The sequence below is a fragment of the Oryctolagus cuniculus genome, chromosome 8, assembly GCF_964237555.1.
Source record: "Oryctolagus cuniculus chromosome 8, mOryCun1.1, whole genome shotgun sequence".
Classification (NCBI taxonomy): Eukaryota; Metazoa; Chordata; class Mammalia; order Lagomorpha; family Leporidae; genus Oryctolagus; species Oryctolagus cuniculus.
In genome coordinates, this window is record NC_091439.1 from 142,765,907 (window position 1) to 142,793,279 (window position 27,373).

Consider the following 27,373-nt stretch of genomic DNA (forward strand, 5'->3'; position numbering starts at 1 on the left):
AATTCCTTAAATGACATCTGATTTCCTGTTTATTCTACTTTACTGAGCTGGCATTGAAAGGGATCTCAGCATTTCTTCAATCCTCCCATTACAGGCCCTTGCCAAGAGCATTTTGTTTGTAAAATGAAATCAGCATTCCCACCTGAAAACATAAAATGTTGTAAAAAAGGAATCTTTTCTGTAATGGAAACAAGTCTGGGAGACATCTGCTGGGAAGGAATGAAAAGCACAAGTGAGCTCCACCTCTTACTGAACTGGGCAGGTTTTGCTATTGAGTTCCTCGGTTTTCATGAACTTACAGTGTCAGCAGCAAATGATAACATCAGTCACAACACCCATTTTATATTATATGAATTCATGGTTGAAAGAACTCTCTACAAATAGTTTTGTCAAAATATTGTGGTTGCTACCAAAATTAAGCATCTAAAAATGAAACCATCTAAACCTTGAATTATGTATTTAAAATAAATACTCAGGAGAATTTTTACAAACAGCATTTCAGTTACTCTGGGTAAATACAGTAAATCTCTATAATTCCATAGCATCTATTTCAGAGTCAACACAAAGTCAGAAAATTAAACTGCCATGTACACAATATTGAATCCATTCAAGAAACCAGGGCTGCTTGCTATAAGGCAAGTGGTGGGAGCAGGCCAGGAGTGGGGGCAGGGAGGCATCAGCACCCTGTCCTGCAGCACAGACTTTGGCACCTGGGGAAATCTGGCAGAGCCTGGCAAGATGAGGCACCCCCAGCCTCCAGGACCTGCTTGGAAGCTGAGATACCTCGGCCAGCTCCAAAGTTCTCGGGTCTAATCTCAGAGCTGGACCCCATTGCTGATCTTGATGCCTTCAGTTCCAGCATCTAAGGCAGCCCACAAGGTGGCCAATGGTCCAGGTGACTTCCTGTGTCCCCATGCCAACCCACTTGCCAAAACCAATGCACCAGAAGAAGATAAAAAGATAAAGTTATTTTAAAATGGGCAGTTTTGAGAAGAGGTGCAAAGTCACAGCACCATTAAATCACAAACAGATTTAGGTTTGCTCACTGTTTCTCAGTCCTCCCTTTCTTCTCTGCTCCCATGACTGCATATTTTGCTGCTATTCTGATGGGGAAAAATGCAAAATGCCTGTTTTCTCTTTTGTGGTTTGAAGAGTTATTTAGAGCTGGACTTGGGATCAAATTCAAGGTTTTCTTTTTCTGTGGAGTGTTTTAGCCATTACATCTAAATGCTTGAGTGTGAGCATCACTTTTCCAGGCCTCCCTGAGAGGGTGCAGTTTATTTTCACAAGTACTACTCAGATATTATCTTTCATCATAGAGCACAGCCACCGTTGGCATTCAGCTCATTTTTTTATCTGTAAACAATAAAATTCATTTGATCTGCCTTCTATATTTGATTTTTCCACTTAATATGTTTCAAATGATACATTTTCAGCATTTTGTTTGCTTTCCTCCTGTTACAAATTTTACACTAGGACTGGAGGGCCAATCCGTGGCAGTTACTCATAAAGCCTCTATTGGACTTCAATAACTGACTGATGTTTTCTGAAATTTTTTTTGCCAAGTTGCAGTTTTTCCTCATCCTAAGCCACAAGCCTTCCCATATGTATCACCACAGTGACACCTAGAAGTTTAACAACAATTTGCTTGAAAATGGGGTGTTTTCAGAATTGGTGACTAATGATGGCACCATTCAAACACAAATGGGCTTGGGCTCTCTTTCTGTTTCTCTGACCATTTCAGTTACTCAAGTGTATATAAACCCTGACAGCTCATGTGAATGCAAATTCTGCCATTTAGGGTAAGAAGTAAGTGTAGGGCTAGCTATAGGATGAGTGTTAGGGTTATTATTAGGACTCAGATGAGAGCTAGGATTGGTGTTAAGGTTTAGAATGAGTGCTATTATTAAGGCTATTGTTAGGGTTGGGGTTAGGGTAAGATTTAGAGCTAGGTTTATGTTTAGTGTCAGTGTTAGTATTAGGCTTATGGCAAGAGTCGGGGCTAGTTTTAGGATTAGGGTTCTGTTAAGTTTAGGCTTAGGTCTAGGTTAGATTAAAAGCCATGGTTAGGGTTATGGCTAGGGCTAGGCTTAGGGTTAGGGCTACACATAGAGTTATGTTTAGCTTTAGGGTTAGAATAAGGATTAGGTCTAGGGCTAGTGTTATATTTAGGATTAGATTTGTGATTAGAATTATAGATAGGGTTAAGACTATTGTTAGGCCTAGGGATAGAGCTAGGATTAGGGATAAGTTTAGGTGTAGGGCTAGGGATAGAGTTAGAGCTGTGGTTTATATACATTATATATATAATACATATATTTTATATATATGGTTATAAATATATATGGTTATATATGGTTATATATCTATATATAATATATAGAGAGAGTTGTGGTTATATATAATATGCAGTTATAGTTGAAGATAGGGTCATCATCACTAGGATGAAGCTTAGTCTTTGGTTAGCATGATGGTTAGTTTAAGGCTAGTGTTAGATATAGCATTAAAATTAGCTTCAGGACTATGTACAAGTTCACACTGAATGCTAGTTTGTTTTAGGGTTAGGCCTAAACAGAAGGATAGGATTAGTGTTGGGGAGAGATTTAAAATTAGTTTAAGATTAGGGTTATATTTAGTTCTATGGTAAATTTTAGAGTTAGAGCCAGAATTAGGAATATGGTTAGAGCTAGTGTGATAGTTAAAGTTAGGACTATGGACAGGTTTTAGGCCAGGGTTAGGGTTAAGGCAGGATTAGGTTTATGTTTTGGTATTAGTGTTAGGGTTAGAGTTGTGGCTCATATTAGGATTAAGGTTAATGCTTGAGTTATTAAGGCTAAAGTTAGGGATAGGATTAGAGTTTAGATCAGCTTAAAGCACCATGTTGGGATACAATTAGGTTTTTGGCTAACTATAGAGTTAAGGTAAGGTTATGGTTAAGATGAGGGCCAAATTTAGGGTTAATGCTTTGTCTAGGGATTGACCTAGTATTAGGCTTCAGAATTGGTTTAGATCTAGGATTAGGTTTAGGGTTAGGGTTAGGACTAAGGCTAAGGCTAGGGCCAGGGTAAGGATTAGGGCTTAGACTAATTAATTAATTATTAACTATTAATTTGGTTTATTTTTATAAAATGAAAAGCAATAAAGACATAGTAATATGAATAGCAATCGTATTTTTAAAAATTCCTCCTAATAAATCTCATGTTGATTCTAAAACTGAGGTGAAAGACTAGAATTTAGGTGGATCTACAGAACATGGACACAGAGACAGACCATATCATCCCAAACTGGCTACTGCCTAAAAATTGGTATTCAATTCCAAGTTTTAAAGGACATTTTAAAACTAACCAATGGCAGAGACATCTAGGTTAACATATCCCAACTATAATCAAACTAAGGAGAGAATTACTTTGTTACTTCCCAAGACTCTTTAATAAACTGATTTTAGTTGCTCTTTCTTAATATTTGCTCTTCATTATGGTAGTTCAGTTATTTCCTTATTAACTAGAAAACAGTTCAAAATGTTTGCAGAAAATGGAGTTAAAAGTTGTTTATTTTGTGAATTTTTTAACCTATGCAGTTTTCTCAAAATAAACATTTCCATGAACTTTTTAAAACATCCTCATACATCTTAAGATACTCTTCCAGAATGATATATCAACTCCACTGACTCATGTTACACATCCACATGAGTGGAGATGCAATCTGTAGGTGGTATCATCTTGATGTTTCTGTATGCCTTACACCACACAAAGAAGATCCCTGTCTGTCTCTGACAAGATAATATTAATCTTATTCTCCAAGTGGTCACGCAGAATATCACAAAGGTCAGAAAGAAAACTTCATTCAGTGTTACTGTGTTCACAGAGGATGGCATTTATTCCTTAGGAAGTAGCATCCAGACCATCATAATGGGACATCCCACCCGTGAGGTACAGGTCTGCTTCCACATCCTGCAGGATGCTGCTCCCAGAACCAGCACGCAGGGCCACAGCTTTGACTCATGATGCTAAGGTCCTTCCTACCCCAAGAGTTAATATGAGTTAGTTTGAGGTGTCTTTTGATTCACTCAATCATGGTTGCCAGGGCAACAGATTCATCCAGGGTGCATGATCGACCCATTCCAGTATGTAGAGCAAAGGCTTCTGAAGTGACAGAATTTCAGTTCTCTGGTAAAGTTATCTGTTTTGAGAGAGCTGAGCCACCACCTGTATCAAAGACTTCTCGGTACAATTCAGGCTGATCCTTGTTTTTCTCCTCATCAATCCTAGCAGAAAAAGAAGTGACAGGAGCACCTTCAACTTCTCTCACTGCAGACACAACTTTGTCCATATCTTGGGTATGCTTAATGTTGAATTGTACTCAGTGGTTCCCTCTATAGGATAGCCATGAGCTTTGGAAGGATTTATATGCCTGGATGTGCAGACTCCAAGCCCTTTGGAAAACCAGTTTTTCAATGCCTGGGATGCAGCATCATAGGTTGTGTGAAGAGAGTAGATGCCAACTCTGTTCTCCAAAGCCCAGAACACCGGGCGCTCCTTTCAGAACATCCAGGTAAAATGCTTTATGTGTAGCAAAATAGGTGGAAGGTAGGAAAAGATGAGATCTGCCTTCTTATGCAGAGCCTCCTCCATCACCTGCTCAGTCAAGTCATTGGTCAGGAAGAGTGTATTTATAGTTTGTGGTGGGCTTGGTTCCACCAGCAATCCAACATTGTCCCAACTCTCAGCAGAAGACAGGGATGCAAAGTCATTCAAGGAGGAAATGAGAGTCTTCAGACCCATGAAGGAACAGGAAGAATTGCAGTTCAGAGACTACATAAACCAGACTGTCATGGGGACCAGGTGTAAGCAACATGACAACATACAGCAATTTTTGGACAAAACTCAATTTGAGTCCAGGTACATCTCCATAGCCTTTAATCTGTCTTTTTACATTGGCTTTTGTTTTCTAAACATAATTTTTCAAGTTGTTGTATATTTGGATTGCAGAACAGTTTGTAAGACGAATTTTTAACGTGCATTGCTAAAAATGTTCTGAGTGAAGCTAATTGTCAACTTTATTAAGGAGGATTGCTTTCTGTCCACCTAGTGTAAAAATAAAATCAAGTAATGAAAAAAATGTGTTTACAAATTTAAAGCCAAAGAAACAGAAAGATCTGAAATTAGACCTGATGGAAAATGAGGAGTCCAACAAAAATCCCATTATGTTGATTTAAGACATGGCTGGCTTGTACTAATACCATATACAAATAAAAAAGAAGAATGAATGCTGCAGGTTTCATTTGAGATTCATCAAATGTGAGGTATTATTTGAACAGCTACAAAGAAGCATTCAAGATGGAGAAGGAACTATAGTCTAAAGGTCATGGAAGACGTTCATACTGGAAAGAGAAGTGTCTGATTACAGATGGCAAAAATCAGTCAGGCAGAATCAGAGATTGGGATGAATGGGAGATTAGAGGGAATACCTAGATGGGGAATGTTAAGGAGAAAGCAGATGGTTTCAGGAGGAAAATACAAGAAACCATCAGTAGAGTTATGATAGAAACAGAGAGGAATTACTAGGGGAAAATCATATATAGTACTTTCAAATATGACAAAGAAAAGCATTTAAATGGGCATTATGCATTTAGTGTAGTGGTTATGATGCCTATTTTTTTTTTGACAGGCACAGTTAGACAGTGAGAGAGAGAGAGAAAGACAGAAAGAAAGGTCTTCCTCCCATTGGTTCACCCCCAAATGGCCACTACGGCTGTCGCACTGTGCCAATCCGAAGCCAGGAGCTAGGTGCTTCCTCCTGGTCTCCCATGTGGGTACAGGGGCCCAAGCATTTGAACCATCATCCACTGCCTTCCCAGGCCACAGCAGAGAGCTGGACTGGAAGAGGAGCAACCGGGACAGAACCGGCACCCCAACCAGGACTAGAACCTAGAGTACTGGTGCCGCAGGCTGAGGATTATCCTAGTGAGCCACAGCACCGGCCTATGATGCCTATTAAGATACCCTAGTTCTACTTTAGAGTGCCTGGATGTGACTTCCAGAATCAATTAATTAGGCTTCTATCACACCTCTGAGAGACTGGGACTACATTTCTGGCTCTTGTATTCAGTCTTGGCCCAGGTCTGGCTGCTGTGGGTGTTGAGGAATGAATTAATGCAAAAAAGTGTTTTTATACCTGTATGTCTCATTCTTCCTAGCTCCCTTTCTCTTGAAGATAAAAGTATTTTTTAGACATGACAAAAGATTCAATTAATGCAATGATTAGAGAATAGCCTTTGGCTCTGACTATAATTTATGTTACTGGTAAGTGTTTCAGGGCTTCAATTAAGACTAATTTGAGTAGGTTAAAATTCAAATGTATAATAGAATGATTTGCCTGAAAATATAACATTAAAAAATTTCTGTGCAACCTACATTAATAGACTGAGAGAAATGTATGGAGGATTATTTAAGGCCACACAATAGATTCTGTCCTCCACACACTCCTGGTCTTATCTATACATAAGTACAGGCTCCAAAAAGCTCTCAAAGATCATACTGTTTTAGCAATTCCAAAATAACCTAAATAATCTGTTTATGCTTTTTTTTTTAATTTGACAGCTAGAGTTAGACAGTGAGAGAGAGGTCTTCCTTCTGTTTGTTGGTTAAGCCCCCAAACGGCAGCTACGGATGGCACTGTGTTGATCTGAAGCCAGAAGCTACCTGATTCCTCCTGGTCTCCCATGCAGGTGCAGGGACCCAAGCACTTGGGCCACCCTCCACTGCCTTCCTGGGCCACAGCAGAAAGCTGGACTGGAAGAGGAGAAACCAGGACTAGAACCCATATAGGTTCTAGTGCCCATTTGAGATACTGGCACCACAGGTGGAGGATTAACTGACTAAGCCATGGCACTGACCCCTGTTTATATTTTAACACTAGATAATTCTTGGCTCTGCAGCATATTGAGTGTTTATTTCCAGCCTTGAACTAAAACACTATGCACAACATCATCTTTATGACTCATAAAGGTTCTGTTTCAGAATACATCTCATAGGTATTTAGCAAATTTCCTCTTAATTTTTAATTTGAAATGTAACAAATATATCTTTTTGGTATAGCATCAGAAAGACAAGAGACTGTCTAAAGCCATACAACCCTGAACCTCCCACCCCCAATCTCATCTGATCTTGGAAACTAAGATGGGTCAGGCCTGGTTAGTACATGGATGGGAGAAAGACAAGATACTAATTTGCTCTCAGCTTACATGGCTCTATTGTCTTACAACCATGCCAACTTTATCTTGTTCATGTGCATTCTCTAATGATGAATGTTGTGTTTGCCTTCCCATTTTAATTAACAAATTTTCATAAAGGTCCTAAAGCACAATGTAAAATGAGCTGAGGAATGATGAAGTAAGCAAGTTACTGAGATATATTAATTTCTCTGGTCTTAGAAACATGTAGACATGTAGAAGTCAATAGATCTATATCTGGAAGAGAAAGTGAAAGAAGGTGGTAGTGAGAGAACTGGTCAGGATTGTACCTACATTCTACTGTGCAAAACAAGATTATGATAGAAATGTATACAGAATAACAGATATATAAGCTGGAAGAACAAAAACAATAAACCTCCCTCTGCAAGAATAATGTTTTACCCATGATTACAGGCTGGAAAGACATTCTTGAAAGGGCACTCACAATTTATTAATTGGTAAAGATTAAACACAACTTAGTTTCATGAAGACATTCATTTGCTACTGATTTTTTAAAAAATTTGTTAGTAAAGATAATATAATTTTAAGAATTATTACGCAAATTAATTACAGAATTCCAAAGAAAGATCATGTGTCACTAAGAACTGAACAATGGAAAAATAATTCAATGATATTAACTATGTTCCTCTTAATACAGGGATACCCTTGGGATGCCATGTTAGCATGTTTCAATAGAGTATCTCCAGATTTTATATACCTAAAATTCCATAAAAAGCATGCATGTTGGAGGATTCCAAGATGGTGGAATAGGGAAGCACATATACTAGCGGTAACTAGTTTCAAAAAATGTTGGAAGTACATTGTTGGGGAAGAGTTAGAGAAAACTGCAGTGGAAATTCTACAGAAGAGAAACACCATGGATCAGTGTGGAAGATGCAGACATGCAGCATGAACACAGACACAACATGATGCCAGCAGCCAAGAGGAGGAGAAAGCACCAGCTTTGGAGAGTGAGCTGAGATCAGACTGCAGCAACCCATACCACTGGTGATATAGACAGAGGGAGACTTTGATGTGAGTCTGGCCTGGAGCTCTGAGGGGAAAGTGTACCCACTGACCCAGTAAAAAACAAGGGGGGCATGTTTCTCTCACTACATTCACTAAGCAATGGTGCCCAATAACCAGTTGAGAGGAGGTGGGCACCATTTTGGACAGAAACAGAAGCTGCAGAAGCTCTTGTGCACATGCCCAGCACCTGGCTGAGACAAGACGCCATCTACTAACAGTACCAGTGGCAGCAGCTTGAATGCATGCAACTTGCAACTTGTGGGGAGAAGGAAGCATTTGGTTGGTGGCTGTTGTACATGTGTGTGATCCAGAGATTCTAACAGAAGGAAAACTCCATGTTTCCTACTGACTTTGAGTCTGGCTGGGCAAATTGTGTACCCACATATTACTGAGGTCCCCCCAATCTCTCAACATGTCACAGGCTCCAGTGCTCAAACTGTTGAGGCTCTGGGAATGTCTCTGCCTCTCTGTGAATGAGACAGTCTAGCAAGGTGGAGCAAATCCTCTGCACCCATTGACAGTGGGAGCCTTGTGTGCTGAGACTGTGGAAACTCTGTGACTGCATAAGAAGGCACAGGATACAGCTGGTTCTCTGGGCAACCAATGTGAGCTGCTCTACAGGCACTTATCAAAAGAGAAAATTTTAAAAACTACAGGCAAGTGAAAAATGCTCAGTATCACTAGTCACCATAGAAATACAAATCACAATCACAATGAGGTTTGACCTCACCCCTGTCAGAGTGGCTCTCATACAGAAATCAACAATCAACAAATGCTGGCCAGAATGTGGGGAAAAGGCATCTTAATCCACTATTGGTGGGAAAATATACTAGCACAGCTATTGTGGGAGATGTATGGAGACACCTCAGAAACTTGAACATAGATATAGCATATGACTCAGCAATCTCAATCCTGGGAATTAATCTAAGTGAAATGAAATAGGCATATGAGGGGCCAGCACTGTGGTGCAGTAGGTTAATGCCCTGGCCTGAAATGCTGGCATCCCATATGGGCACCGGTTCTAGTCTTGCCTGCTCCTCTTCCGATCCAGCTCTCTGCTATGGCCTGGGATAGCAGTGGAAGATGGCCCAAGTTCTTGGGCCCCTGCACCACATGGGAGACCTGAAGGAAGCTCCTGGCTTCTGGCTTCAGATCAGTGCAGCTCTGGCCATTGCAGTCATCTGGGGAATAACCAGCGGGTAGAAGACCTCTCTCTCTGTCTCTACCTCTCTCTGTACTCTGTATTTCAAATAAATTAAATCTTAAAAAAAGAAATAGGCATATGAAAGAGCTATCTGTATCCTCCTGTTCATTGCAGCTCAATTAACAATAGCTAAGATATGGATTCAACCTAGATGTCCATCAACTGATGACTGGATAAAAAAATGTGATATATATATATGTACATACATATATATGTATATATAATAAACAACTACTCAGCTATAAAATATAATTAAATCCTTTGTTTTGCAACACAATGAATACAATAGAAAACCATTAAATTTGGTGAAATAAGCAAATCCCAAAAAGACAAATACCTGTGTTCTCCTTGATCTGTGGTAACTAATAGAGCAGCAAAAAATGGAATGTATAGGAGTGAAATTGATATTTTGAGAGTTTATGGTTGTTTACAGCCCTTGTCTCTACTGCTGAACAACAGTACTGTACTCTTTACTTAGTATAAGGTGAATCTTAAGAGTAAAAAGTCCACTGAAAGTAGATCAGTGTAGAAAGTAAGAGAAGTAGGGCTGACACTGTGGTGTAGTGCGGAGAACTGTGCCCAGTTTCAGTCCCAGAGGCTCCACTTCCAATCCAGCTCCCTGCTAATGTGCCTGGAAAAGATCAGATCACTTAGGGGCTTAGGCCCCTGCAACCACGTGGGAAACTTGGAAGAAGCTCCTGGCTCCTGGTTTTGGACCAGCCCATCTCCAGCCATCGCAGCCATGTGGGGAGTAAACCAGTGGATGGAAGATCTCTCTCTGTCTCTTCCTTCCTTTGTCTTTGTAACTTTGCCTTTCAAATAAAAAATGAATAGATCTTTAAGGAAAAATAAGACAGGGAATTAGAGAGAAAGGATGAGAGAGGATGTATGAGTGGGAGAGAGGATAAGATGGGAAGTATCACTATGTTCCTAAATCTGTATATATGAAATACGTGAAATCTGTTTACCTTAAATTAAAAAAATTAAAAACTGACATTTAATCTCAATAGCTGTGAAATAGAATAACTACAATAAAAAATCCTACTTGTAGGCCAAATAAATTGGAATAGTAATAAAAATGCAATATAATTTTAAAAATGGTCTGACTTTAACATGTATCATCCCAGATGATGTATTGAAAACCTAATACCTGGGACTGGTGCTGTGGCACTGTGGGCTGAGCCTCTGCCTGTGGTGCTAGCATCCCATATGTTACCAGTTCATGTCCTGGCTGATGCTCTTCCAATCTAGCTCTCTGCCACCTGAGAAAGCAGCAGAGAATGACCCAAGTGCTTTGACCCCTACATTGATATAGGAGACCTGAAGGAAGCTCCTAGCTCCTAGGTTCAGACTGGCCAAGCTCCAGCCATTGTTGCCATTTGAGGAGTGAACCATCAGATGGAAGACCTTTCTCTCTGTCTCTCCCTCTCTCTGTCTGTAGCTCTACCTCTCAAATGAACAAAATCTTAAAAAAATCCCCAAGACAATAGTTTCAACCCTCAGGAATAGATTGACACCAATTTTGAAAGGACCTTGAGGTGATAAGTTTTATCTCTTATACTCTCTCTCACCAGTAATGACTTCTGCCAAGTTAAGTTACAGGAATATGGCCCTCTCCTGATGGGGCCTCTTGATCATGGACTTCTCATATGACTGTAAGATACACTTTTTCTTTATAAATTATACATTGTACACTGGTTTTATCTCTTACACTCTCTCTCACCAGTAATGACTTCTGCCAAGTTAAGTTACAGGAATATGGCCCTCTCCTGATGGGGCCTCTTGATTATGGACTTCTCATATGACTGTAAGATATACTTTTTCTTTATAAATTACACATTGTACACTGGTTTTGTAACAACACCAAACAGACTAAGACTGAAAATAGATCAATACATATTTTCTCATCTTTAGGAAAGAGAGAAGGAAAATGGAGAGCCAGCGTGTGGCTTAGCAGGTTAAACTGCTGCCTGGAGTGCTGGCATCCTATTTGGACACTGATTCTAGTCCTGGCTTGCTTTACTTCTGATAACTCCTTATTAATATGCCTGGAAAAGCAACAAAAGATGCCCTAAGTACTTGAGAGTGTACACTCATGTGGAGAATTGGATGAAGATCCTGACTTCTGGCTTCAGCTTGACCCAGCCCTGGACATAGCAGCCATTGGTGAGTGAACCAATGGATGGAATATTCTCTCTCTCTCTGTATCTCTCTCTATTTCCCCCCCTCTCCTTGCCTCTTCCCCTCTCTCTGTAATACTGCCTATTAAATAAATAAATCTTTAAAACAAAACAGAACACTAGCTTCTGGAGGATATCATGTTAATTTAAAAAAAGAGAAGAAAAGTGCACAGAACTTTAGAAAGCCATGAGACTATTAATTTTTTATTTTTAAAATTTTTTTAAAGATTTATTTATTTATATGAAAGTCAGAGTTACACAGAGAAAGAAGGAGCGGCAGAGAGAGAGAGGGATCTTCTACACTCTAGTTCACTCCCCATCTGGCTGCAACAGCTGGAGCTGCACTGATTTGAAGCCAGGAGCCAGGAGCTTCTTCCAGGTTTCCCAAGCAGGTGCAGGAGCTCAAGGTCTTGGGCCATCTTCTATTGCTTTCCTAGGCCATAGAGAGAGCTGAATTGGAAGTGGAGCAGCTGGGACTTGAACCAGTGCCCATATGGATGCCAGCACTGCTGGCAACAGACTTACCGGTTGTGCCACAGTACCGGCCCTATTTTTTTTTTAATTTAGTTCATGTCTGTTCTCTAATGAGAATAGGGAAGGATTTTTTAATATTTATTTTTTATTTGAAAGGCAGATTTACAGAGAGGCAGAAGGAGAGGGAGGGAGGGAGAGGGAGAGGGAGAGTGAGAGAGAGAGAAAGAGAGAGAGAGAAGTCTTCCATCCACTTGTTCACTGCCCAAATGGCTACAAACAGCCAGAGCTGAGACAATCTGAAACCAGGATCCAGAGCTTCTCCTGGGCCTCCCACATGATTGCAGGGTCTCAAGGACTAGGGCCATCTTCCACTGCTTTCCAAGGCCATAGCAGAAAGCTGAGTGGGAAGTGAAGCAGGCAGGACCTGAACCAGCATCTATATGGGATTGCAGCACTGCAGGCAGTGGCTTTACCCACTATGCCACAGTGCCAGGCTCATATTATTTAGCAACCAACATAAGAAGCATACTTCAAAAAGTTTGCAGAAAGTTGAATTAAAAATAAGAGAAAACTGAAAATAAGCTGAAGAATAATTAAATAATCACCTTACTGGAGAAAAATTAATTTTCTTTGATCTTGGAAATATATAGATGTCCTTATGATCATAACTGGAAGAGAAGATGAATGGAGAGAGTGGTGGTTGGGTGCACACTTCAATTTCAATGTGCAAAATAAAATTATTATTGAAATGAATTGGAAGTGGAGTAGCCAGGACTTGAACTGGTTCCCATATGGGATGCTGGTACTGCAGGCAGTGGCTTTACCCACTATGCCACAGTGCCAGCCCCTATGTATAAATCTTATGACATAAGTAGAGACATTATGTCATATTATCCATTCCACATGAACAGTGAATGGTGATGTGAATATGTGAAAATATTCAATCTATGCATGATGATATGAAGTATTCATGGACAAAAAATTGTGTAACTTTTAGATATAGACAGATACATATATTAAGTGATTTTGTAAAGATGAGTTTAATTAGACCAATATAAATACACTAGTCATATGCTCTGTCAGATGTAGCCACAGGATCTGCAAATGTTTGGAGTTACCAAGTTTACATCCTTAACCAGAAGACATGGTGAATGAGAATTTAGAGTCTTTTTCAATGTATGATTAAATGAATAACTACAGTGAACTGGAAAATATGAATAAGAGGTTGGTGTTATTGGAAGTGGGTCCAATAGAGGGGGAATCCCCTTGCAGTACTACAAATGACTCATATAGAACAATAGTGTGAATAAGCTAGAAGGTGATATTCCAGATAAAATTTGCATCTGGGTGCCGCTGTAGCTCAATAGGCTAATCCTCCACCTGCAGCACTGGCACACCAGGTTCTAGAACCAGTTGGGGCACCGGATTCTGTCCTGGTTGCTCCTCTTCCTGTCCAGCTCTCTGCTGTGGCCCAGGAGTGCAGTGGAGGATGGCCCAAGTTCTTGGGCCCTGCACCCGCATGCGACACCAGGAGAAGCACCTAGCTCCTGGCTTCGGATCAGTGTGGTCCACCAGCCATAGCGTGCCAGCTGCAGTGGCCATTAGGGGGTGAACCAATGGAAAAGGAAGACCTTTCTCTCTCTCTCTCTCTCTCTCACTGTCCACTCTGCCTGTAAAAAAAAAAATTGCCCTCTTTCAGGTCCTCGGTTCCAAGATGACAAAGAGAAGAAGGAACAACGGCCGTGCGAAAAAGGGCCGTGGCCACGTGCAGCCTATTCGCTGCACTAACTGCGCTCGCTGTGTGCCCAAGGACAAGGCCATTAAGAAGTTCATAATCCGCAACATAGTGGGGGCCGCGGCTGTCAGGGACGTATCCGAAGCGAGCATTTTCGATGCCTATGTGCTTCCCAAGCTGTATGTGAAGCTGCATTATTGTGTGAGTTGCGCCATTCACAGCAAGGTGGTCAGAAATTGATCTCGTGAAGCCCGCAAGGACCGGACGCCACCTCCGCGATTTAGACCAGCTGGTGCTGCCCCACGGCCTCCACCAAAGCCCATGTAAGGAGTGTAATCTTTAAGGGCTGAAGAAAAGTTGTTCTCTGGAAAAATAAAGTGGAATCTATGGTTTATGTAAAAAAAAAATTGCATCTGATATGTACCCCTAAAGATGTACATGTTTAGGATTCTGAGCTTTGAAAAGAAGTACACATGAATGCAAATTCTTGCCATGTTATATTTTGCAAGGCAATTTTGTTATATTACTAAAACTTTGACCTACATTTCTCCTCACATGGAATTAAGAATTCAATCCATAAGTAGAGTTGTACTTCAAAGATTAAATAAGATAAAATATACAAGACCCCATAGATATGCTTTTAATTAAACAGCATTTGAAAAACTTGTTCTCTTGCTATAGGTCATGGGACTCCAAATCCTATTAAGTTGACATTTACCAATGCCATCTTACTAGTTAAAGTGATCAGTTTAAGTTCATAATTGATCATAAATATAGGATTAAGTGTCAAAGGGATTATATAAAAAAGATCAGTGCCTGCTAATAATAATTGATAGAATTAAAAAGTGGAGAATGATCCAACATGGGAAGTAGGATACACAGCAGACTCATATAATCACAAATGCCCTAAACAGCACTCTGGCCTCAGAATCAGCCCTTAAGGCATTCAGATCTGGCTAAAAAGCCCATGAGAGTTTCTCAGGCATGGAAAGCCAAGACATTGTGGCAAAAAATGACCTAAATGAAAAATCTCTGTGAGTGAGATCCCGGTGGAAAGAACAGGCCATCAAAGAAGGAGGTACCTTTCTCTGAAGGGAAGAGAGAACTTCCACTTTGATCATGGCCTTGTCTAAATAAGGTCAGAGTTTGTGAACTCAAGAGACTTCCATAGCCTTGGCAGCTCATAACAAGAGCCTCAGGTGATTACGGACATCATAAAGAAGAGTGTCAATTGTTAAATCAACAACAGGAGTCACTGTGCACTTGCTCCCCATGTAGGACCTCTGTCCTTAATGTGTTGTACTATGAGAATTAACTGTAAAAGTAATCTTCAAACAGTACTTTATACTCTCCTTGACTCCCTCGCTCTCTTTCTCCCTCTCTCTCTTCTGAAAAGTCTGACTTTCAAATAAGTCAATCAATAATTAAAAAAAAAAAAAACTAAGAAAGCAGAACAGATTCAAGAGAAAAAAATAAATGTTTTAATAAGGACTCCAGAACAGACTATAAATGTGGTACTACTGCAGTTTTCTCACTATGATGTACTAAAAGAAAAATAATGTGTATTATCATGTACTAATTTGAATGACTGATTATTGGTAATTAGAATTTAGTTTTAAATGAAAACATTTCAAGTGACAATATTCATCAGCCTAGTAGAAAAAGGTTGAAACAGGCCAGCGCCACAGCTCACTAGGCTAATCCTCCACCTGTGGCGCTGGCACTATGGGTTCTAGTCCTGGTTGGGGTGCTGGTTCTGTCCCAGTTGCTTTTCTTTCAGTCCAGCTCTCTGCTATGGCCCGGGAAGGCAGTGGAGGATGGCCCAAGTGCTTGGGCCCTGCACCCGCATGGGAGACCAGGAGGAAGCACCTGGCTCCTGGTTTGGATCCGTGCAACGCTGGCCGTAGCAGCCATTTGGGGGTGAACCAATGAAAGGAAGAACTTTTGTCTCTCTCTCTCTAACTCTACCTGTCAAAAAAAAAAAAAAAAAAAAGGTTGAAACAAAGCACTCTCAATCTCACAAAGTCATGTGAATAGAAGGCATATCTGATTTATTCTAATAGGCCTTCCTAAAATTTACTAATTTTTTCTGACAATAGTGAATTTGGCTCATCATAGAAAATTCTTTGAAGGCTCTTGTTAAAATTGTCCCTCTTTGAAAAAGTAAATTTTACTGCATGAATCTACGAGAGGTAAATTTTTGATTTATAGAACATTGGAAAACCAATTATGCTTAGTCTCTAATTTCTGATTTACTTTATAGAACAGAAATTATACAGAAAAAATTCACTTTATCTATTTTTTTAAATATTTACTTACTTATTTGACAGAAAGTCAGGAGAGAGACAGAGAGGTCTTCTCTTTGCTGGTTCACTCCCCAGTGGCCACAATGGTCAGAGCTGGGCCAATCCAAAGCCAGGAGCCAGGAGATTTTTCTGGGTCTCTCACATGGGTGCAGGGGTCCAAGCACTTGGGCCACCATCCGCTGCTTTTCCAGGTCATTAGCACAAAGCTGGATTGGAAACGGAGCAGCCGAGACATGAACTGTCACCTGTATGGGATAGCAGAGCCACAGGCAGAGGCTTAATGACTGTGGCATGCACAGGCCCCCACTTTATCTAAATTTATGGTAAGCCCATGAGTTGCACCACAACACAATTTTTTCTTCCTGCTCTCCTGCCCTCCTGCCCTCCTGCCCTCCTCCCTGCCTGCCCCCTGCCTTCCTGCCTGCCTGCCTTCCTGCCTGCCTTCTTGCCTGCCTTCCTTCCTGTATGCCTGCCTGCCTACCTGCCTTCCTTCCTTCCTGCCTGTGGGTAAATTAGGCACAGGAGGCAATTCAAAGATGGTGGCTGAAGGGAAATTACGCACACGTGGCAATTCAAAGATGGCACCCAAAGGAAGTAAGGTGGGCGGTGCCCAAAGTCATTTACCACCAAAGCTGATTGGCCGCGCAGCATCAGGGTTGGTGACAACTGATGATGTGTACAGACATATGGCTGGTCCTGTAAAAAGTTGCAACAGGAGTCACTGCGCCCTGTAAAATGACCTTTTAAGTAATTGGTTGGCCCTTATGCCCTGCCCCAGTAATCATGTGGTCTTGTGCTTTAAAAGGCTTTAAAAGGTTCTTGTTTGCTTGACTTGACTCACCACTGCGTCTAGTGACTGTCTCTGGGATTGGGAGGCTGGGGAATGGGCAAGCGGCACACTTACCTTTCTTCAGACCCAGTCCATCCTCCTTCGGGTGGACTAAGACCCAGCACCTGTCTGCCTTCCTTCCTTCCTTCCTTCCTGCCTTCCTGCCTTCCTGCCTTCCTGCCTTCCTGCCTTCCTTCCTTCCTGCCTGCCTGCCTGCCTTCCTGCCTGCCTGCCTCCCTTCCTGCCTGCCTTCCTTCCTGCCTGCCTGCCTTCCTACCTTCCTTCCTGCCTGCCTTCCTTCCTTCCTGCCTGCCCGCCTGTCTTTTTCTCTCTTTTTCTTTCTTCTTTCTTTCATTCTTCCTTCCTTTCTTTCTCTTTCTTTTTCTCTCTCTCTTTTTCTTCTTTCTTTTTTCTTCTTCCTCTTTATTTCTTTTTGTTTTCTTCATTCTTTTTCTTTCTTTTTTTCTTTTTCTTTCTGTTAATTTTTCTGTGTCATGATTCTTGCACATTGCATCCAAGGACATGGACCAGGGACAGAGGCTTATGATTACTGTGTGCAAGAACTCTCCTCTTGGGGGTCAAAGCATCTGACAAGAAAGCTCTCCTAGATTCTAGATTAAGTCCTCAAGCACCTCTGTCAATAACAAGTGAGAGAAGGTATGCTAACTGGAGAGCATCTTTGGTTTAATTAACTCTGGGAGGTCTGAGTGTTACTGTGGTCCTCATTGGGCTATAATAATGGGTCATGAATCATTTGAATGTGACTATTCACCACTAGAGGGCTCTGTAGGGTAAATTACATTTTCACAGTCATTGACTTCTGATTCCCCACTGTTGTCTCCAGCAGCTCTTCTGAGAAAGAAAATCTGCTTCACTAGCAGGATACTTAAGTCCAGCACTGGCTGAAGCATAATTGAAAGAGCCCACAGCTGAGATAAAGGTAAAAAGATACTTGCTTCCATGTGAGAATGACTAAGAATACTGTCTTGATTGGGTAAAACTCATCATGAAGAGGATAAGGCACCTCTGCATCTCCAAGTGTATTTCTACCTCCCAGCTGCAAACCCAGAATAGTGCATCCATTGAATAAACAATGATTCCATACTTCTATGTGGTGCTTCCCTGCTTAACATTGCCTGCTGAAATCTTGTTTCCATATACTTTTACCCAGCATGATTTGTCTTAATTTTTTCGCTTATCCCTGACAATATTAAGCAATTTGCACACTATGCTCTACATTTGACAGACTGACAACACTTTATTTTTGTGTGCACTATAAACCTGATAAATTGCTCTAATGATTTTCATTATTTCATCATTGTAAAAATTCCTGTATCATGTTCTTTAATAAGTTTGGCTTATTATATTATTTATATATATATATATAATTTATATATATATTATATAATATTATTATATAATTATATTATATATTATAATATATAATATATATAATAATATATATATATTATATATTATATAATTATATATTATATTATATAATATTATTATATTATATAATACTGAAAGGTGTTTGACACTGAAGACACTGTATTTTTGCTTGCTGGTATTAACTAGATTGGGAGTAGTGATATCCTCTGATTATACCTTCAAATTGAACTAAAGAGAGCCTAAATTCTAAAACAGGAATAAAATTGCTGATAGTGGAGGTGAAGCTGATGAGAAGGAAGACAAGATTGGGCACTCTGATGGTGTGAGTGAGCTGTTGATGGGTGATCTGTTCCTTATATAAAACCTGCTGCTGTGGGTTTGCCAATTTTTATGTACCACTCAGTAACCTTCTTTCACATATCTTTAAGAATTCTGTCTCAAATCTCTCCCTTAATTTCACTTTCACAGTTATGGAAAACAAAGTTTTGAACAAAGCTGATGGTTATGGATTTAAATTATTTGCAGAAATTCTGTGTTGCTATTGCATGGATCACTGATGCTGAAAGTTTCCTCTTATCTCTCCCAGCAAGAATCCTTAATGGCCCACACTGCTGCTGGTGCTGTAGAAACTTACAGTGCTGAAGGTGTAGTCCAAAATGGGGGCTGTCATGATGAAATTCTCTGAGTGCACTATTTTAATATCAGGCAGTGGGTTAACACCCTGGCCTGAAGTGCCAGCATCACTTATGTGCACCGCTTCAAGACCTGGCTGCTCCATTTGTGATTCAGCTCTCTGCTATGGCCTGGGAAAGCAGTAGAAGATGGCCCAAGTCCTTGGACCCCTGCACCCACAAGTGAGACACAGAAGAAGCTCCTGGCTCTTGGCTTCCAACTGGCACAGCTCCGGCTGTTACAGCCAATTGGGGAGTGAACCATCAGATGGAAGACCTCTCTCTCTCTCTGCCTCTCCTCTCTCTGTGTTACTTTGACTTTTGAATAAATAAATCTTTTTTTAAAAAGTTATTTGGCATGTCACCTTTACTATAAAAATCACATCTGAGCAAGGTTTTGGCTCTGGATGCAACAGATGGTCACTGGCTAAGGGGTAATTACAGTGCACTGACCTCATCCAGATGGCAGCAGAACCCACCAGCACAGCCCCTTCTCTGTGCTGACACCACTCCATGTGCCCACTGCTCTCCTGCATGCAGCTCTTGAGCTCTAGCCTTTTAGTTTGCAACCAACCAACCACAGTTGGCTCTAATCACACACACACACATCATGCTGCAAATATCACACGTTTGAGAAAGGACTTACTATTACAAGCCCACTGGTGTGTGGGGATGGGGATGACTGAGGACACCCTGGCACCTGCTCCTAAGAAGTGACACAAAGGGCCCCAGATCTCAGAGCTTGCCCTTTGAGTGTTTACAGCATCTCTTGGTTACGTTTGAAGAGGTCAATTATTTCTGGGTTTTCAGTCCAGCGATCTGACAGCTACCAAGAAATTAATTCTCTCATTCCTTAATCAGGCATTTGAAACTTATTAGCAATATGTGTATTTCTACATCTTTGAATAATGACTACTTCTCTGAAGGAAACAGTGAGAGACACCATGGAGGTTTCCTCTGGTAGGGTAAATCACACTTAGTAATATATGATTCAAATTAGTAGATCATTTTCCATTTTGACTTAAAGATCCTACCAGTTTCTGCTTACTACATTGTACTTCAGAACTCTTTCACATTAAATATGACTAATATGCATTTCCATATTTTGAAAGAGTATAAAAACATCTCACATCTTTTAATAAAACTTTCCATTTCCCTTTTGCAGCAAAGAGACAAAATCAGTTCAACACACCAGTATGAGAGGGGGAAAAAAAACTCAACAAATTAAAATAATATTCAAACCACAGCATTAAATATATCTACATCCAGCTCAACATCAACATTTATAATATATCAGTAATTTTATCAGATTTTCTCTGTAGGGAACCTTTATTAATATGTTCTGATTATTTACAACTGTACTAGCAAAGCACACTCCCAAAGTGCACATATTTAATACAGTATCAACTATTTGCATTTACAGGATTTTTAAACAATCAGAAAAAAGATCAACTGTTTAAGATCCTTAAGGTATATTACAAAAACTACTGCTAGTTCTTGTACTATGGTATGCTTACTCAGTAAAACTAGCAACAAAATACACACACAGTAACTGAGTAATTCTGATCCACTCATGCCAACCCGGGGTGTCTCCATGAACTCTAAGCTGTCTTATACAAAAGTTAAGGCAAAGTCATTTTCAAGTTTAAATGCAATTCAAGCCTTTAAATATTGGATGGAAATATTAAAAAAAAACCTCAATCTTGTTAAATAACATTTCATGGAATAAACTGTATGGTTACATGTAGCAGGAAATATTTTAATGTCTGTTGCTTAGAATAATTAAAGAAAAATGTTGGGGGCCACCACCATGGCTCACTTGGTTAATCCTCCACCTGCAGCAATGGCACCCCATATGGGCACTGGGTTCTAGTCCCGGTTGCTCCTCTTCCAGTCCTGCTCTCTGCTGTGGCCCAGGAAGGCAGTGGAGGATGGCCCAGGTGCTGGGCCCCTGCACCTGCATAGGAGACCAGGAGGAAGCACCTGGCTCCTGGCTTCAGATCGGCACAGCTCTGGTCATGGTGGCCATTTGGGGAGTGAACCAATGGAAGGAAGATGTTTCTCTCTGTCTCTCTCTCTCTCTCTCTCTCTCTCTCTCTCACTGTATACCTCTATCTGTCAAATAAATAAAAGAGAATACTTTTAGGCATTTTAAAACCAAATAATTTACAACACTTCTAGAAGTGAATCAATGAGACCCTCATCTTGGGGGTAAAAAGAGCAACAATTTTTGTCCTCCACCAGCCAAAGAGGGGCATAAAACCACAAACAGCATTCTCTCACCATTACATAACTTTTAAATCCATGTGCTGATGCAGAGGTTCAGGAAGACATCCCCATGGAGTTAAGATGAGGACTCTTCCAAGAGAGTGCCTGGGGGCAGGGGAACACGGACAGAAATGTGCATGGAGCAGGTGCACTAGGCCAAGAGCCAGAGCAGCCAGCTCACAGGGATCAAAACCATTTCATGATACAACATACTGGCAACATGTCAGTGGCCAACAAAGTATATTTTCATTTAGGTTCTATTCACATGTTTTGAATTGATTTTAGTATATAGCCACTTGCAATTGAGGGGAGAAGCTGGGTACTTGCTGGCAGGATGTCAAAGCTCAAAGCTTTCAGGTTTCTCTAGGGTGTGCTCTGCAGGTTCTTTCTGCCCACTGGATCCAAAAAGGCCTATATGTACATTTATATGTATTTTTAAATGCTGGACTCACTTGTTAACAGTTTAGATGAAAGCACAGCTCCCATGCCAGTGTGTCAGCGACCTGACACTGCCAACCCCCTTCCACCTTGAGGCCAAGGTCGCCATCTGCTGGAGCATCTGAGATATGCACTTGTAGATCAATATTATTTTAAAAAATAAAGCAGCATAGTTCCCTTAATTTAGAAAAATTTACTATATATAGCTTGCATTCAGAACCACACAGAGGGTTAATAAAAAAACATGAATCTGTTGGGATAAATGCATTTTCTATCCTGAAAAAATCAGACTTACACATCACCTCCAGTTAAGCACCAACCAAAAATAAGGTTTATATTTATTAAATCCTGAAAAACAGTTTTTTTAGAGGGGGAGAATCTGACTCACAGAAGAAAAAATAACTTGCAGGCATTCCATGGGGCTCACAGACACTGCAAGTGCCTAACCAGTGGCTCATTCTCATACTGAGTGGGAAGAGTGTTTCATTTGTGGTTAATGCAGCTCTATGCAACCCCTCCCAGACATAGGATTTTCACTGAGGAGACTTGGGGGGAGTGTTCTGCCCTCTCTGAAGACACTTTCCAACAGCTGGGGGTGAGAGCCGGTGCCCAGGCTGCCTTCCCTGGTCTTTGGAGACTCTGGGAGTGGACTTGAGGGCAGGGGCTCCCTCTTTTTCTCCACAGGTGCAGTGAGCTTCTCTTCCTCCTTCCTACAACTGCGGGGGTTTGACTTTTGTTCTTTTGGGGGTTGCAGTGGGGAAGAAGGTGGCTCTTCACTCATTCTCTGACAAATCTCCACGTAACTGGGCTTTTGTAATTCTGTGGCAGCTCCATGCACCTGCTCTGATTTGCACGCAGTTGTAGTAAGGACAGGGGGAGTCTGTCCACACTGTGGGTTTCCTTCTGCTATTCTACCACCTTGGGATCCTCAGGTAAATGGGCTGGGGGGGATCATTCATATGTTGCTGATACAGCACAAGAAGCCAGCAGTGAGGGCTCTCTGGGGACCACTACAGGAATAGCGTTCCTACTTGTATCTGCATGGAGGCTCCTTTCCTTTGATAATCCTATTACCAAGCTAGATGGCCTGTTTTCAAACAAGTCCTGTCATCAAATTGCCTGCAGCTCCAGGTAATGGGGGGAAGTTGGACAGCCCCAGTTCAAAGTTTGTGATGGAGGCTTTGGTCATGTTGGAGACTGAGTTTGGCTGCTTGTAAACTTCTCCTCCTTTTTCTTCCTATAGCAAAGGAATTTTTCCTGCTTCTGGGAGGATACTGTCTGAGTGAAGTCAGAGGAGAGGCTGCAGGCTTGAAGGTTGGAGACATGAACCCATGTATAAATCCAGTATTTGGAAATAGAGTTACCAAGGGTGGATTGAAATAGCTACGCATTGTTGACAATGTCTGGGGGCAGTCAGGCCGTACAGAGGAAACTGTTGTTGGGGACTGTATAGTGGAGGTAAATAAATGATGTGTAACACTGCTGTGTATAAAGGTTCATGTCGAGAGACCTAAATCCATTCTTTGGCAAAAATGGGTTTATAGCTATTGCCTTTCTTTTAGCTGCACCTTAATTGGTTTTCCTTGAAAAGTTTTGACTTTTTGCAGGTATTTGTAAGCCTGTTGTGCATCAGCTTCTGCTTCAAATGTAATAAATCAATTATCACTATGGGCAAATTCACAGTTTATAAATTTCAGTAAATTATTTCCTTTAAATAGTGCTTCTACTTCTTCCACAGGGGTAGATTCAGATATTTCTCACAATATTACTATGCAACGATTTTGATTTGGCCTTACTTTTTCTCCCTTCTCACCCACCTGGACTAAAGGTAAAGATCTTAGCACTTCAACAATCGAATCCACACTAGTACTGAGTTTCTTGATATAGTCAAGGGTAGCTACCATTGTAATTAGAGCATACTAATCACTATCCATCTGTGATGTAAGATACATGGCACTAGCAAGAGTCTCCCTAGATAAACAGAATTCCAATTTTTTAAGTACTTCTTGAAAGTCTTCCTGGCTTTCTGGTTGAGACTCATTTCCTCCTGTTTCACTATTTTCAGGTAGAGATTCGTATTCTGCATGATCCAGAGCCAAAGCGTTCGTGTCTGTTTTAACTCAGGTAAATCTGGTAATGCTGCATTCTCATGACTTTTGTCACCATCACCATTGACATCCAATCCCTGCGGGCTGCAGTCTGCACCATGGCCAGCTGTCTCCTCCCATGCAGCACTCAAACCGACAGCTGCACTACTTGCTTCCAAATGTAACGTGAGTCCCCCACACTTTCGCATTAGGGCTTAGTTCTGAAACATTAGTTGTTGGTACCTGACTCAAAGCTGGGATGGAACTTGTTTGAGAAGTAGTTTGAGATACAGGACCATTCATCAGATGAGAGCTGTCCTTGCCCTCTTGGCCTCGCTGTGCCTGCAGTTCAGCCACTTTAGCGTCCTGACCAGAAGTCATGGGTTCCACTGGAAGAAGTTTAATGTAAACTTCAGGATGCTGCCGGCACCACCTGCCCCAGCCCACTGGCCTTTGGGGGGCTCCTTGCTGCAGCCCCAGTGCCTGGTGACCCCACAACATGCAGGGAGAGCTGAGGAGGGAGACTAGGAAGAGGCGGCACTGCAGGGCCAGGCTGGATGTAGGGAGGAAGGGCCAGCATGGGCTGGTGCAGCGGCAAAAGCGGATTCTTCCCCTTTGGGACCGAAAATGTCTCAACCTTGAGACTCTGGATCCCCAACACTCCTTCCCTTCGCATGAGAAGACACCTAAATACATCCTTAAAAGGTTGTGTGTGAATCAATCTGGCAGAAATTCACTAAGTACCAAGTTGATCGCATCATCATAGAGCGGATGGGAGACTGAGCAGAGCCCAGCGTCGAACCATGGTGCTTCTGATGAGAATACAGGGCCCACATTTTCTCAGAAAGAATCACTGGAGGGGCCCAGCTTGAGGTGGGTCAGAGGCAAAAGTGCTAAAAGTATAATAACTGGGCATTCTCAATGAATGGGACTCACTCATGGTATTTCTGTAAGTTTGAAATAATTTCAAAATTAACTACTCTTAAAATGACCAAATTATAAGATGGCAATATCCATATCATGTTAGTAAAGCAGGGACAGCATCAAATACTATAAAGGCTAAACCTTACCCAATTCCTATTAGGCCGAAGTTGTAAAACTTGTCCCCTTCTAAGCATCTACATGTGTGGAAACTGCACAAAAAAATAGAATAATATTCACAATACATTTCTTTTTGTGAATATATTTGTGATAATTTGTAAACAGCTTGATCTTTCTATTTTAAATGTTTTGAAAACCCTGTTGCTCTTTAAAAATAATTATTTTATTTTTGTACTTGAAAACTAGAGATGGGGCGTATCTCAAATCTGTTGGTTCACTCCCCAACTTTATGCCACAACTGGGGCAGGACCAAGCCCAAGCCAGCAAACTGAAACACAATCTGGGTCTCTACAAGGGTGGCACGGACTCAACTCCTTTAACCCTCATCACCATCTCTCAGAATGCACACCAACATGAAGCTGGAATCAGAAGCAGAGCTGGGACTTTTCCCAGGCTCTCTGACATGGGATGCAGGCATCCCAAGCAGTGGTCACACCACTATGTCAAATGGCCACTCCTTCATTTTTAATTTAGTTTTGATTTGGGAATCAGAGAGACTGAGAAAGACAAGCAGCAGAAATCACTCATCTGTTGGCTTACTACACAATGCCCACCACAATCAGGACTGAGTTAGATGAAAGACAGGAGCCAGGAGCTTCATCCAGGTCTTCCGTATGGTTGACAGAAATGCTTGGGACATTATCCACTGCTTTCTCAGACAAACTAGCAAGAATCTATATTGGAAGAGGAGTTGCCAGGACTCAAAGCTGCACTCCAGTATGAGATGCCAATGTCAGAAGAGCAGCTTAACCTATTGAATCACATGCTAGTCCCTGCATCAATTCAAACCAGTGCACTCACCCTACCCTGTATATATTCAAAGAATGCAAAGCTGGACATCCCCTCCCTTTCCTTATTATAAAAGCCTGTCCTGCACCACCTCAAAAGAACCTTGGTTCACTTTAAACTGAATCTGTCTCCCAATTTGCAATCCTATTCTGCATCTGAAAAACATCTCTGATTTTTTTTTAATCTCATTTATGACCGTTTGCTTTATATAATCCAGGACTCTCTTGTCTTGTCTTCTTGCCTACTGGCAGATTTGGGAAAATGTTTTATAATATGTATTTTCACTACCTCAGGTGAATACCTGAGGGTTAAAATGTTAGATAAGTGAATGCTACATTTTTTTTCCTAAAAACTCTTCGTTGAATTAGAATCCATATGTCTTAATACTCATGAAGCAGATGTTCTTCAGAATCACATTCTCTACAGCTTTCCCTCAGATGTCTCAAGCAGGGCCTGAACTTCCTTGGTGGCATCCATAATCATATCCTTGAATGTGACTAACTCCTAAAATATGGACATCCTTGCTCAGCCAAGGCCATCTGTACCAGTGTCTAGGAGAGAAGGTCATAACTGTACCAAAGGGGTGGCTCTATGGATAGAAAATTTAAACCATGGTTGGGATTACCCTCAAGTATTTCCCTGTGCTGGCCTTCCACATGTCTTTCCCACATAATCACTGGGATATGTACACAATCTGAACAGTCAGTGATTTCAATATATGGGAGTGTCACAGCTATGCTGTGAAATAACCTGTAGATGTCTGAGTAAAGTGGGAAATTATACATGATTATAAATTTTTGAACTTAAGAATACAAAACGATTTCCTTATCAGTTTCAAATACATCTCCTAACTCATTATGTGGCAGCGAAACATGAATTAATTCTGACATATCAACTATGACCATGAGTGAACTATTCTCTGATATGAACCTTAGGTTCCTCCACAAAATGACTGAACATTGGAAGAGCTAAAGTATACAGTGTTGCTTATGTAGCAAATAATAAATGGGATTTATGTCTGTTTGTGTTAAGGTGGAGAGGATGATGAAACAGTGACCAGCACTATTCAGATTGAACAGTAGAAATACAAAACCTGGGGTTCAGCAGGTGCAGCTCTTTCACCTCTATCTCCATCGTGTTCACTGTCACAAATAAGAAGCAGTTCCGGACAGGCTTGGATTCCTGAATTGCTGCAATATGATGGTCTTAGCCTGATTTCTTTTGTGGTAAGGACTCACTTCTCTCTTCTCCGGGGTTTCCAATCATCAGTCATCATTTTCCTTCTATCTGTTACTATTATTATTTACTTATTTGAGAGGCAGAGTTTTAGACAGAGAGAAGAGAGAGGGGGCTCTTCCATCATCTGGTCCATTACCCAAATGGTCACAATGGACAGAGCTGGGCCAATCCCAAGCCAGGAGCCAGGATCTCTTCTGGGTTTCTCATGTGAGTGCAGGGGCCCATGCACCTGAGCCATCTTCCACTGCTTTTACAGGCCATTATCATGGAGCTGGATTAGAAGTGGAGCAACCAGGAGACCAACCAGTGCCCATATGAGTACCACAGGAGGAGGATTAGCTTCCTATGGCATAGTGCCAGTCCCATTTCCTTGTCTCTTAATCCAGTCTATCTGCTAAAT

At 41.1% G+C, this 27,373-nt stretch overlaps 3 pseudogenes; 1 reads left to right on the forward strand and 2 right to left on the reverse strand.

The window, feature by feature from the left end:
* Nucleotides 1–3,649: 3,649 nt before the first annotated feature.
* On the reverse strand, nt 3,650–4,862 carry LOC138843305 (NIF3-like protein 1 pseudogene; annotated as a pseudogene).
* Nucleotides 4,863–13,811: 8,949 nt separating this feature from the next.
* On the forward strand, nt 13,812–14,260 carry LOC100359088 (small ribosomal subunit protein eS26 pseudogene; annotated as a pseudogene).
* Nucleotides 14,261–22,250: 7,990 nt separating this feature from the next.
* LOC138843363 (la-related protein 4B pseudogene) lies at nt 22,251–24,225 on the reverse strand (annotated as a pseudogene).
* Between the last annotated feature and the right edge of the window lie 3,148 nt (nt 24,226–27,373).